Here is an 11,534-nt window from a genome sequence, read left to right as displayed (position 1 = left end):
CACTAGAATGGTAACCTAACAGGACATAAAAGTGTCCTTTCAGGGTTTTGGGAAAAATTTCCAAAACCATAGTAGATCCACTCATTTTGAAAAATCCTTTCATGAGCTTATAGTTCAATAACTACTACATATGGAAAAAATGATAAACTTGTAATTTTTCTCATCCCTTGGTCACTACATGCCTCCAAAGTTGATGGACCAGTGCATTTTGCCCAAAACAGCAATTTCTTACTGTTGATTGCATATAAATAAGAGTGGAGATTTTTTTAGGACATGAGATAAAATGCCCCATTAGCTTCAATGGGTTGGTGACCAAATCATATGGTTGCTTTTACCTCACTAATTGTTTTTTGGGCAAAAAAATAGGTTTAAAAAAGTTGCATTTTTGCCATTCTACGGACCTATCATCAAAGTTTCTATAGTCACGCTCAATACAGATACTATATACATGTTTTCTTAGTTTCCTTTGGGCCTATGTATTCAAAAGGAGCCATGGAGCATGTCAAAAGGATAATGGATCTCTTACAATTGGAACCTTGGGGGCAATGATAAAGTGCTAAATACAGCAAACATGAAAAAATTGGGTTTAGCATTATGACCTCTAGAAACCCATAGAAACTACTCAATATCTAGCCAAGTATGTAGTCTATGATTAGATATGGTGACTACCTACAAAATACACACAATTGGCCTAAGAAACTAGCAATATTGAGAAAGTTATACTTGATACTCTAAAATGTATCGTATTCTTCAGCAATCAAAAAACTCAACCATCATCATATACTATGCTATATAGCATATTAGGTCCCCCAAAACTCAAGGAAGATTAGCTTTATGTTATAAATTACACTTACACAATCAAAATTGAATTTGGATATCAAGAAAGACACCAAAAAAATAATAAAAGTGCTAATTTTGGCCAAAAAACAGGATTATGGAATTCTTGTAAATTGGTCATAACTTTCAATTTTAACACTTAGCTCTCCCTACAAGCATCAAAACATGTTGAGAACTATGAAGGCCTAACCTCTAGCCATCTGAACCTCACAAACATGAAGTTTAGAGTGGTATAGTTGCCAAAAATTGAAAAAAAGCCAAAATCACAACCCGTTTTTTCACACAGTTTAGGTTCAAAAATGTTGTGCAAGAGTAAGGTTAATGGTGAGATCGATACTCAAAAAAAAAAGCTAAGGTTTTTTCAGCTCATAAGGCAACTTTGTGGATATATAGCACCTAGAAATTCATTTTCATACTCTTCAAATAATTCAAGCAATATGGTCACTTAACAGGACACAAAAGTGTCCAAGGACATAAAAGTGTCCTGTTACCATTCTAGTGATAATCAAGTAGCCTCACAAATCAATATGGAAAACCTAAAAGGTTTGGATGATTACATCTATTTGATATGAGCAGTTCAAATGCATTGATCGATACTTGGAGTGCGGATTTGCAAAAAAGAAGAAATTTTTGTATATGATGCTTTGTGTGTAGTCATTTGTGTGTGGAAAAGCAAAATCCATCAAGCTTGCATTGACGAAGGGTGGTATCATGCATTACTTATTTTTTGACAATTGAGAACATAATAATGTGTAAACTCATCATGAGTTGCATTAAAATTGGGTTATGACTATATTGTTGAGACCAAAATTTAAATGATTTTACATACTTGATTGAGGTATTAGTCCATAATTTTGGGGTTTTGAGGTCGAGTTGATGTGGGATAGTCATTGGAACTTAACTTATTGAATTCCGAGTATGGCATGATGTATAGGAGAAAATTTGTGCCTTGGTTAAGCATCCCTCGATTGATTGCAACTGGATTTGAAAAATGAAAGGCGAGGGGATTGATTTTGACATTATTTTCATAATGTGGTATTACAACGTTCCTTGTTGATTGATGCACTTAAAAGTAATCTCCTTCCTTTCTCTTAGTTGCGGTATCCTAACAAGGATCCCTCTTTCACACAAGTGGTTGTGGCCATTCACAAACACTTGCAGTGTGGGAACCCGCCCTTGAGATTTTTTGAAAACAAAAAGCAAAGAAACAAACTTGGCCTGCACCTACCACTTGCATTTACTTTACTCTCACCAACACCTATCAGCTTCCATAAGATGCCAAGCACGGCAGTCTTGCCCAGCCTATTTTTTGAAACTACACACACACACACTTATTATCCAACCTTCTAGCAAGATCATGGCCCATAGCTGCACAATGCTTTGATGCCTATTTTTTGATTCGGAGCTCGCTTTTGGAGCTACTTGCAAGTTTCAACACTTCTATGGCTCTGCCACAAACACACACACCATCTAACCTTTGTTGCCTTCACAAGCTTAAACCATTCATACTGATCTAAAAATACTCCTTATTTCTGTCTGTGTTGATCGTCAATTTACCCTAATGATCTACAATGGCTCCACTGAGATCTCATCCCTATGGCAAGGCCTAAATCCCCTCTCCCATCGCTCTCGGATGCACAAACTGCAACCGCTTTTGCCTCGCTGCCTTGCAGCATCCGCCCGCTCACCCATTGGCCCTTCGCTGGTCTTGATCTGCATTGCTTGCATGTCAAAGGCATGAACAAGATAGGTCACTTTCTATGCAACTTAGCATGGATCATCAAAAACCATTACGGAAGGTGAAATCACTTCATGCTCCGAATCTTACGTACTTGACCCGGGCCATCTGCATCCGGCCAAGTCAATGCATTCACTGACACTCCTTGGTTTCCAACTTCTCTTTTTTGATACCATTCACTAGCCCTGGCAGCAATACCGACCTCATCACCCTCCTGCTCGGGCCATTGTAGCGCGCTCATTATAACCCCTAGTCATTGAGATCGTGCAGATTCCCAAAGAGCCGCATCCCTTCTTACCTCAAAACTTCACACACACACACACACACACAATTCAAAAGAATTACAAGAGTAAATAATCGTGATTATTTATAGCAGTCAACTTTTTTTGCAAAACTTGACAAATTTTGACCTAAACATATTCAATACACCTAAAACAAGTTCTAAAATGAATTTGATAAAATTTTGTTTTGTCGGCATCACTTTATGCTTTGTCGACTCTGAATTCACCGATTTTTGTAACTACATGGCCCATGGAGTTGGTTAGTCGCTGTTGAGGTGATGGACTTGTCCGCTTCATATTCCTGAAGCTACTCATCCCATTGTGGCCCATTTGGAGTCAGTTTGACTTCGTATGTCAAATTTGACGCTTTGTAGCCTTCGAGATGTTCTTTTATTTTGGAGAGCTTTCCTTGATTGATTTTACAAAACCAGCCATATACATTGTGTATAGACCCAGTCTATAAGTTGTCTCTAGGGTCAGAATCCAGTTCTGGCATCTGCCAAAAACCTAGATTTTCTACTTGGGACCCCCTCGACCCCTGCCAAATGGTCAATTGTTGATATAGAAGTGTTCTATTATGTAGGGGCATGCTGCAATTCAAGTTTCATCCAACTTGGTTGAGTTGACAGGCCACTATGGTCAATTTTTGGTCATAGGAGGACTCCGTGCACTGCTCAATTTCTAGGGTTTTTTCTTGGGGTTTAGACTAGCTACCGGCCATACACAATGGATCATTGATATGTATAGAACTTACCCCTCATGTCCCGTGTGAGACGGCGTTGTAAACGGGCGACTGTGGACTCTGGAAAATGCGTGCTAAGAAGGTCGAAAGCTCTCTCTCCAACGGCGACAAGTGAAAATTAGGTGATTTTAAACTACCCTGGATATCTATACTTGGACTTGCCAAACCGCTTTTCCCAAAATTCCCTTGTTAGTCTTACTAGGCCATGAAAATCTGTGTTAGACTCAAAAATTTCTCCAGCCCGATTTTTGTAGCTCATTCTGCAAGAATTCAGCAAAAGTAGGCCTTGGCCGCCTTATTTAGGCTTCCCGCTTCTGTCTACCTATTTAATTGAAATGTTTTGTTCATGTCCGCCATGTCCTTCTGATCATCAACGTATCTTCAGTTCCATCTGAGCTCATCTGCTATTTATTATTAATTTTTGACTTGTTTATTGAAAAAGTCAAATAAATTAACAAAATATGCTAAAAAAGCAGCGAAAATCCAATAATTAAGAAAATCCATTGAAAAACACAGCTTTATTATTTTTTGTTGGATTTCTCCATTTTTAAGTCCCAATATCAAGAAAAATGATAAAAATTAACCCAAAAAGACTATTTTTTGATTATTTTCTCATAGTATATACACTATTTACACTCATCGGGGAGACGTTATCAGTGAAATTTCCCCTGTTGATGATTTGTAAGGGAATTATTAGGTAATTTTGCAAAAATCGCACGTTAACATCAAACTTTTTTCTCCCTCTTCAAACATTGCCCTTAATTACTTAGTTCCCTTCCACTCCTCCTAGATGGCGTACTCCGGGACAACTGTGTGCATGGTTTGAACAATCGTGTCTATGCATAGCCTTGGTTGGCTCTACCATGCTTTGAAGACCAATGTAGTTTAGACCATTATGTTGTGCATTTGTTGGGCTTGAGTAATTAACTCAAGGGTTTTTTATGTCGAGGTTTCTTTTTGTTGTCTTCCAAAGAGCAAATCTTGTAGCTTGGGTGCTCTTTGCCTAATTGTACCATCAAGATGCTTTGGTATACTGATTTCTTGAGCTATCGGTATCAATAATCATTGTTGTCGAGCTTTTACCCGCCGCCATTGGTATCTTGGTTTGCTTTGAGCAGAATGGTGTGGTTGAGTCTTTTGAGACTTAACTCTCCATTGCTCGATTGGTTTTATAGTTGGCGGAGAAGATAAGTGCTTCTTTTTCTTCCAAATCCATTTCGTGCTAGGTTTCTTGCTTAGAGATGCTCCTCTTTGTGTTTTGAACCTTGGAACCATCTTTGGTATAGTAGATGATGTTTTGGGCACCCAAATTTGAATTGGCTTGTCCTTAAGCTGTGCTTTTGGTACCCAAATTTTCTTGACTCCTTGCATGCTATTTGTAGCATTTGCTTGATAGGATGGAGAAGATTGATTGCTTTGTGGTTTACTCTATTGGTAACCTTCTTTCCATTCCTCCTTGCTTGGTGAAATTGGAACAATGAGTTGTCCACCTTTAGGTGATAGCTTGAGCTTATTGGTATCCCAATCTAGTACTGTCTTGTGCATCTGCATCCATGGGATTCCATGAATCATTGTTCCATTCATGTGTTCATCTGGTAATCATACAAACCGATGAGGGCATGAACATCCATGTACTATCACATTTAAGTTGACTACTCGCAATGTTGGTGTTGGGTCCATGTTGCATCCTTTAATAGTCGCTATTCCTGCCTGTCAAAGACTACCTTGTTGCTTTCTTGTACGTGGAATAAATGACTGCATTTACTCGAGCTTTTGTATTGACCGATGCATTTGTGCTATGATTGTTCAATTTTACTTTGATGCAAAGGTCCATTCCATCTAACCACTCATCATCTGTTGACATTGCATCTTTCTGTAATTCCCATTGTCTGTCAGCTAGTTCCAGAGTGTTGATGGGAATAGGTATCTGTTGGTTCTTGAGAGCATCTTTTCTTTTGAGTACTCAAAGCCGAGCTTCTTCTTGGGCTTCATCAATAATCTATTGTCGTTTTATCTTTCGTTGTTTTGCTCCATGCATTCTTTCTAGCAATTCATTGGTTAGTGGAAAATTGTACTTCTTTAAACGGCATCCACTAAGCCAATTAGCCATCGGTTCACCGTCTAGGGTGGACAACTTAACTGCTCCACTTGAAGATACATCTTTAATGACAAATGGTCCGTTTTTCTTTTTCTTAAACTTCGAAATGTGTTGCTTAAGGGAATAGACTAAAACTAAGTCCCTTTTTTTTGAAGATTTTTGTAATTAGATGGGAATCAAGAAAAAATTTTTGTTTTCGCTTTTGTGCATAGATATGAGCTACAATAGTTAGCCTTTGCTCATCAAGCTTTTCTAAATCTTCAAGCCTCTCTGACAATTCATGTCGAGTCCACTCAAGATTCTTCATTAGGGCCAATTTTGATGGAAAAAGGGACGTGAAAAAATCTAAAAAGGGGCGACGTAAAAAAGACCATGAAAATCTTACCAAAAATATTCAACATGGGTACTCATTGGATAGAGATCATGAAGCACCACCCATGGACCATTTGAGCACTAAATTTGGAGTTCATATGCAAAAGTTATGGCTAGAATAGTGTAAAATATTCCAAAATCGAGTGAAGTAGATCTTGACAAGTGTACAAAAATGCCATACTTTTGGAAATGTGGCTCCTCCTTGACCCTTAGATCAAGAATAGAGAAACCCTAAACATCCCTTATTTCATCCAAATTGGCCCTGATGTGGCTACCCTTAATGTCGGCAATAGAAATTCTATTGGCAGTATGGAATCAAGACCATTAACAAGATTAAAGGGTGTAGCATTTAAAGCTGTTTTGAATGAAACTCTATAAGCCCACAGAGCAGCATGGAGATTCATTTCTCAAATTTTCCTTCCTGAACTAACCACTTTAGTCAATACCAAGCTAAGAATTTTATTCGTATGCTCAGCTTGTCAATTTGCTTCTGGGTGTTAGGGAGCCGATTTTTTATGGATGACCATAAAAATACTCAATTACCTCATTGAGGAGATGAGTTCCCCTATCACTAACAATCTCTATTGGCCGTCCATATCTTGTGAACACGTACTCATATAAGAATGAGGTTGTGGTTCTAGCATCATTCTTTTGGGTTGCTTTAACCTCATCCCACTTGGTCAAATAGTCCGTAGCTACAATGATGTATTGAGCTTGGGTTCTATAAGCATGTGGCTATATTGGCCCAACAAAGTCTATACCCCATTTTGGGAAAGCTCTAGCCCCCATCATTGGTCTTAAGGGCATTCCATCTACACGGGTTGGCATTTTTGCTCATTGACATGCATCACACCTTCGAAAATATTCCTTGGCATCTGGAAAAAGTGTTGGCCACCATATGCCTACCATTGAGATTGCTCTTGCGGTGGTTTCACTCGAAAAGTGACCTCCAGCTAATCCAACATGTGCTTGTTCTATAATAGGAATGTATTCATTTTCATTTGCACAAAGATGCAAATGTTGATCTCTACCTCTCCGATACAATTGGTTTCTAATAAGAGCATAGTCTCTTGCTTCAGTTTCAATTGGTCTTTGATGGTGTTTACTCATATCCTCAGGAAATGTTCGGCTTGACAAGTAAGTAACTAGATAGTTACTCCACTTAGGAACAGTCGACATTTGGAACAATGTTACATGAGGTATGGGTACTTGTTTTTGACATTGAGGACAAAAGAATGAACATCCCTCCTCATAGTTGGCCAACATAATCCAAGTCTCAAGATCCTTTGCATACTTTGGTCTTCCGCAAAGTGAAGTCTTCCTATGGTAATATGTGCTTGACTTAGGTATTGGGTTTTCTCCTCGGGATTAATGCATAAAAGCAATATTCCATCTCAATTTCTTTTGTATAACCTTCTAGATAGTAACTGATACATAGCCAATTGCTCAATTAATCCGATTGTAATAGGAAGTGGTATTTACAAATCCACTTGACCTATGGTCATAAAGGATACTATGTTTTTTGACCATCGAGGTATCATTTCCACGGAGAACAGATATGCATCTAGTAGATCATCGTCTACTCCCTTGGGTAGTTCTCCTCAAATAATCCTTGACAAATGATCCACTTTTTGATGAGTGGTTCCCTTTTTCAAAACTACAGTGAAATCAAATTCCAAAAGAATGATGAACCATCTCACTATTCTTCCTGTGTTGCATGGCTTGTTGACCAAGTATAATAAGGCTTGGTGGTGCACAAGGAACACAAATTTGTTTGCTAATAGGTATTGTCTAAAAATTTTCACGGCATAGATCATTCCTAATCCTTCCCTTTTGGTGGCAGTATAGTTCTTCTCTGCCATATTCAATTGTTGCGTAGCATAAGAAATAGGAAAATCAATTTTCCCGTCTTCTGGTTGAGCTAGTATGCACCCGATGGAAAAATTGGAAGCATCTACATGTATGTGGAAGATTTTATTCCAATCTGGTGCTTTCAATATCGGAGCTGAAGTGAGAGCTTGTTTAAGCTTCATGAAGGATTCTTCACACTCATTAGTCCATTCAAAGTGTGTAATCAAGCTATACATGGTTTCTACAATTATAGAGTACATGTAAATGAACGGTCTGTAATATCCACAATTTCCCATGAAGGCTTGAACCCCTTTGACTGTTGTTGGTCTAGGAAAATCAGCAATAACATGAATTTTATCCATATCAATAGCTATGCCATTTTTAGACACTATATGTCCAAGAATTTTTCCTTGTCTACCCATAAATGTGCACTTTTTAGGATTTAAGCAAATCCTATAAAGTCTACATTTTTTAATACCCTTTTGAGGTGTTCAAAATAATCAGCCTAGATTGATGAATGTACACATAGATCATCCATATATACCTCCAAGAAATTCCAAAGATATTCTTTAATAGAATGGCTCATCAATCTTTGAAAGGTGACATGAGCATTAGTTAACCCAAAAGACATAACCCGATAGCAAAAAAATACCCCATTCAGTTGCAAAGGCAGTTTTATGCTGATCTTTAGGATCAACCAAAAGTTTCATTGTATCTCGAAAATCCATCTAAAAAGCTGTAAGCCTCTTTTCCTGCAACTTGTTCTAAAACATGCTCAGTGATTGGAAGAGGAAAGTTGTCTCTAATGGTAGCCGCATTCACTATCTTGAGATTGACGCACACTTGTAATTTTTCATTTTTCTTGGGTACTACCACAATTGGAGACAACCAATCTGTGTGTTCAATTTCATAAATGAATTTGTCTTCCTTTAGCTTTTCTATCTCTTCTTTAATCTTTATGGAAAATGTTTCATTATATGTGTATGGCCTCTGTCTGCTTGGTTTTGCATCATCTCTCATCGGTATGGTATGTTGACAGATTTCTGGATCAACACCCTTGAGATCCTTATAAGACCAAGCAAACATATCTCGGTATTCTTTCAGTAAGCTTAACAAAAGCTCTTCTTCTTCTTCAGTTAGGTCATTTATAATGTAAGTAGGTCTAGGCTCTTCTCCTGGTTTGACCAGATCTATCTTTTTTGCATTTTCGGCTCCTTCATAGGACTCACCCTGTTTTGGTGACAAGTTGTTTAACTATGATTTTCCGGTCTCCGAGAGTATATTTATTGTAATGGGATGGAACACTCATTATATATTTACCATCCTCCTCAGTGGTTTCCATTTCAGTTGTATATATCTCCTTTAGAGCTTTTTTCAACTTTTGATATTTCTTTTTCCGTTCAACTCGTGTCATGGTTGAATCCTTGTCTTGATGTTTTGATTTTGCTTGAGTTTACTTTCTTGTTTTTCTCGATGCTTTTTATATTTTCTATTTTTTGTTTAAAGGATATCTACCAGTGATTTTGTCCTTGACACAATCATGTGCATCTATCTACATTAGGAACTCTGTTCTACTGGGCATAGGTCTAGCTTTCAAGTTTTGGTGTCTCTTTTTCTTCTACACCATTTCTGCCTTCTCGATTTCTGGTTTGGAAAGTTAAAAAACCTTTCCTCCCCTCCTTTCATGAGTAGCTTCGTTTTCACATGTTCTTTTTCTGACCCCAAATCATTTGAAGTAGTTGAATGTTCTTCTAATCATATGTTGCATCATAGTAGAGGAGGCTATTGAATGCTGGGTACATATTGATGGATGGATCATTAGGGTAGAGGCAACCATACACCCAAAGGTCCACATTGGTGTGACCTGCAGCATGGCGTTGCTGTGCAGTTTGCAAGTAGTGACGCTTTGAGGGTGCGAAGTCCTTTGGAAACCGAACATGTAGAGAAACCGTTTTCAAACTTGACAATCTTGTTGTGGATGGGAGGTTTCTAATGTCTCCTAGTTCCATGGCAAGGAGAATAAAGCTGGCCTCAAGAAAGAGTGGAGAGCTGCAGTAGGAGGCATGGAGTGAAGAGCTATGGGATGCAGAGCTTCAGGATAGATACGGAGTGGAGAGGAGATCTATGGAGTGGAGTGTTGCAGGAGAGCTACGGAGTGGAGAGGAGGGCCATGGAGTGGAGAGCCATGGGGGGGAGAGCTGCAGCAAAGCTATGGAGTGTACTTGCATCAAAGAGAGGGAAGGAGGAAGCTATGGAGTGGAGAGCCATGGGGGGAGAGCTGCAGCAAAGCTATGGAGTGGACCTGCAACAAAGAGAGGGAAGGATAAAGCTATGGAGTGGAGAGTCATGGGGAGAGCTGCAACAAAGATATGGAGTGAACTTGCAACAAAGAGAGAGAAGGAGGAAGTGTGTGCTGAAAAGTAAGAGAGAGAAGAGAGAGGGAGAGGAGTGAGAGAGGGAAGGAGGTAGAGTGTGTGCTGAAAATTAGGAGAGAGAAGAGACAAAGAGGAGTGATTTTGGAGGGAAATAAAAAAAGGTGGGAAGTTTCATATTTTGCAGGTCTAGCTGTGAGATTTTGAGCGAGAAAATCAACTTTTGAGTATATATATAGGTTGGGGAGAATTTCTGAGTAAAAGTGAGTTTTTTTAATTTTTTTTGAAAAAAGTGTTTTTTTGGGTTGAGGATATGGACGCCCTTGATGATGTGAAAAAAGAAAGGGGGGAAGGCTAGTTATTGTCATAAGGACTACCACTCTTTTGGGTAGAGAGAGAATGTACCTATCCTCCCTCCTTAGCCTCTAGTTCAACCTATAAAAAGCCTATGACAACCTCAAAAAAAGCCTATGAGAATACCCTCATTCAATGGCTCCTAAACCACACACATTTTTATCCTTAACACTAGAATGGTAACAGGACACTTTTATGTCCTTGGACACTTTTGTGTCCTTTTAAGTGACCATTTTGCTTGAATTATTTGAAGAGTATGAAAATGAAATTCTAGGTGCTATATATCCACAAAGTTGCCTTATGAGCTGAAAAAAACCTTAGCATTTTTTTTTGAGTATGGATCTCACCTTTAACCTTACTCTTTCACAACATTTTTGAACCTAAGCTGTGTGAAAAAAACGGGTCCTGTTTTTGGCTTTTTTCAATTTTTGGCAACTATACCACTCTAAACTTCATGTTTGTGAGGTTTATATGGCTTGAGGTTAGGCCTTCATAGTTCTCAACATGTTTTGATGCTTGTAGGGAGAGCTAAGTGTTAAAATTGAAAGTTATGACCAATTTACAAGAATTGCATAATCCTGTTTTTTGGCCAAAATTAGCACTTTTATGAATTTTTTGGTGGCTTTCTTGATATCCAAATTCAATTTTGATTGTGTAAGTGTAATGTATAACATAAAGCTAATCTTCCTTGAGTTTTGGGGGACCTAATATGCTATATAGCATAGTATATGATGATGGTTGAGTTTTTTGATTTGCTGAAGAATACGATACATTTTAGAGTAGCAAGTATAACTTTCTCAATATTACTAGTTTCTTAGGCCAATTGTGTGTATTTTGTAGGTAGTAACCATATCTAATCATAGACTACAAACTTGGCTAGATATTGAGT

Source organism: Adiantum capillus-veneris, chromosome 23, assembly GCF_014529385.1.
Source record: "Adiantum capillus-veneris isolate H3 chromosome 23, ASM1452938v2, whole genome shotgun sequence".
Lineage (NCBI taxonomy): Eukaryota > Viridiplantae > Streptophyta > Polypodiopsida > Polypodiales > Pteridaceae > Adiantum > Adiantum capillus-veneris.
The sequence above is the reverse complement of the archived record's forward strand: the minus strand, read 5'-3'. Positions refer to the sequence as shown.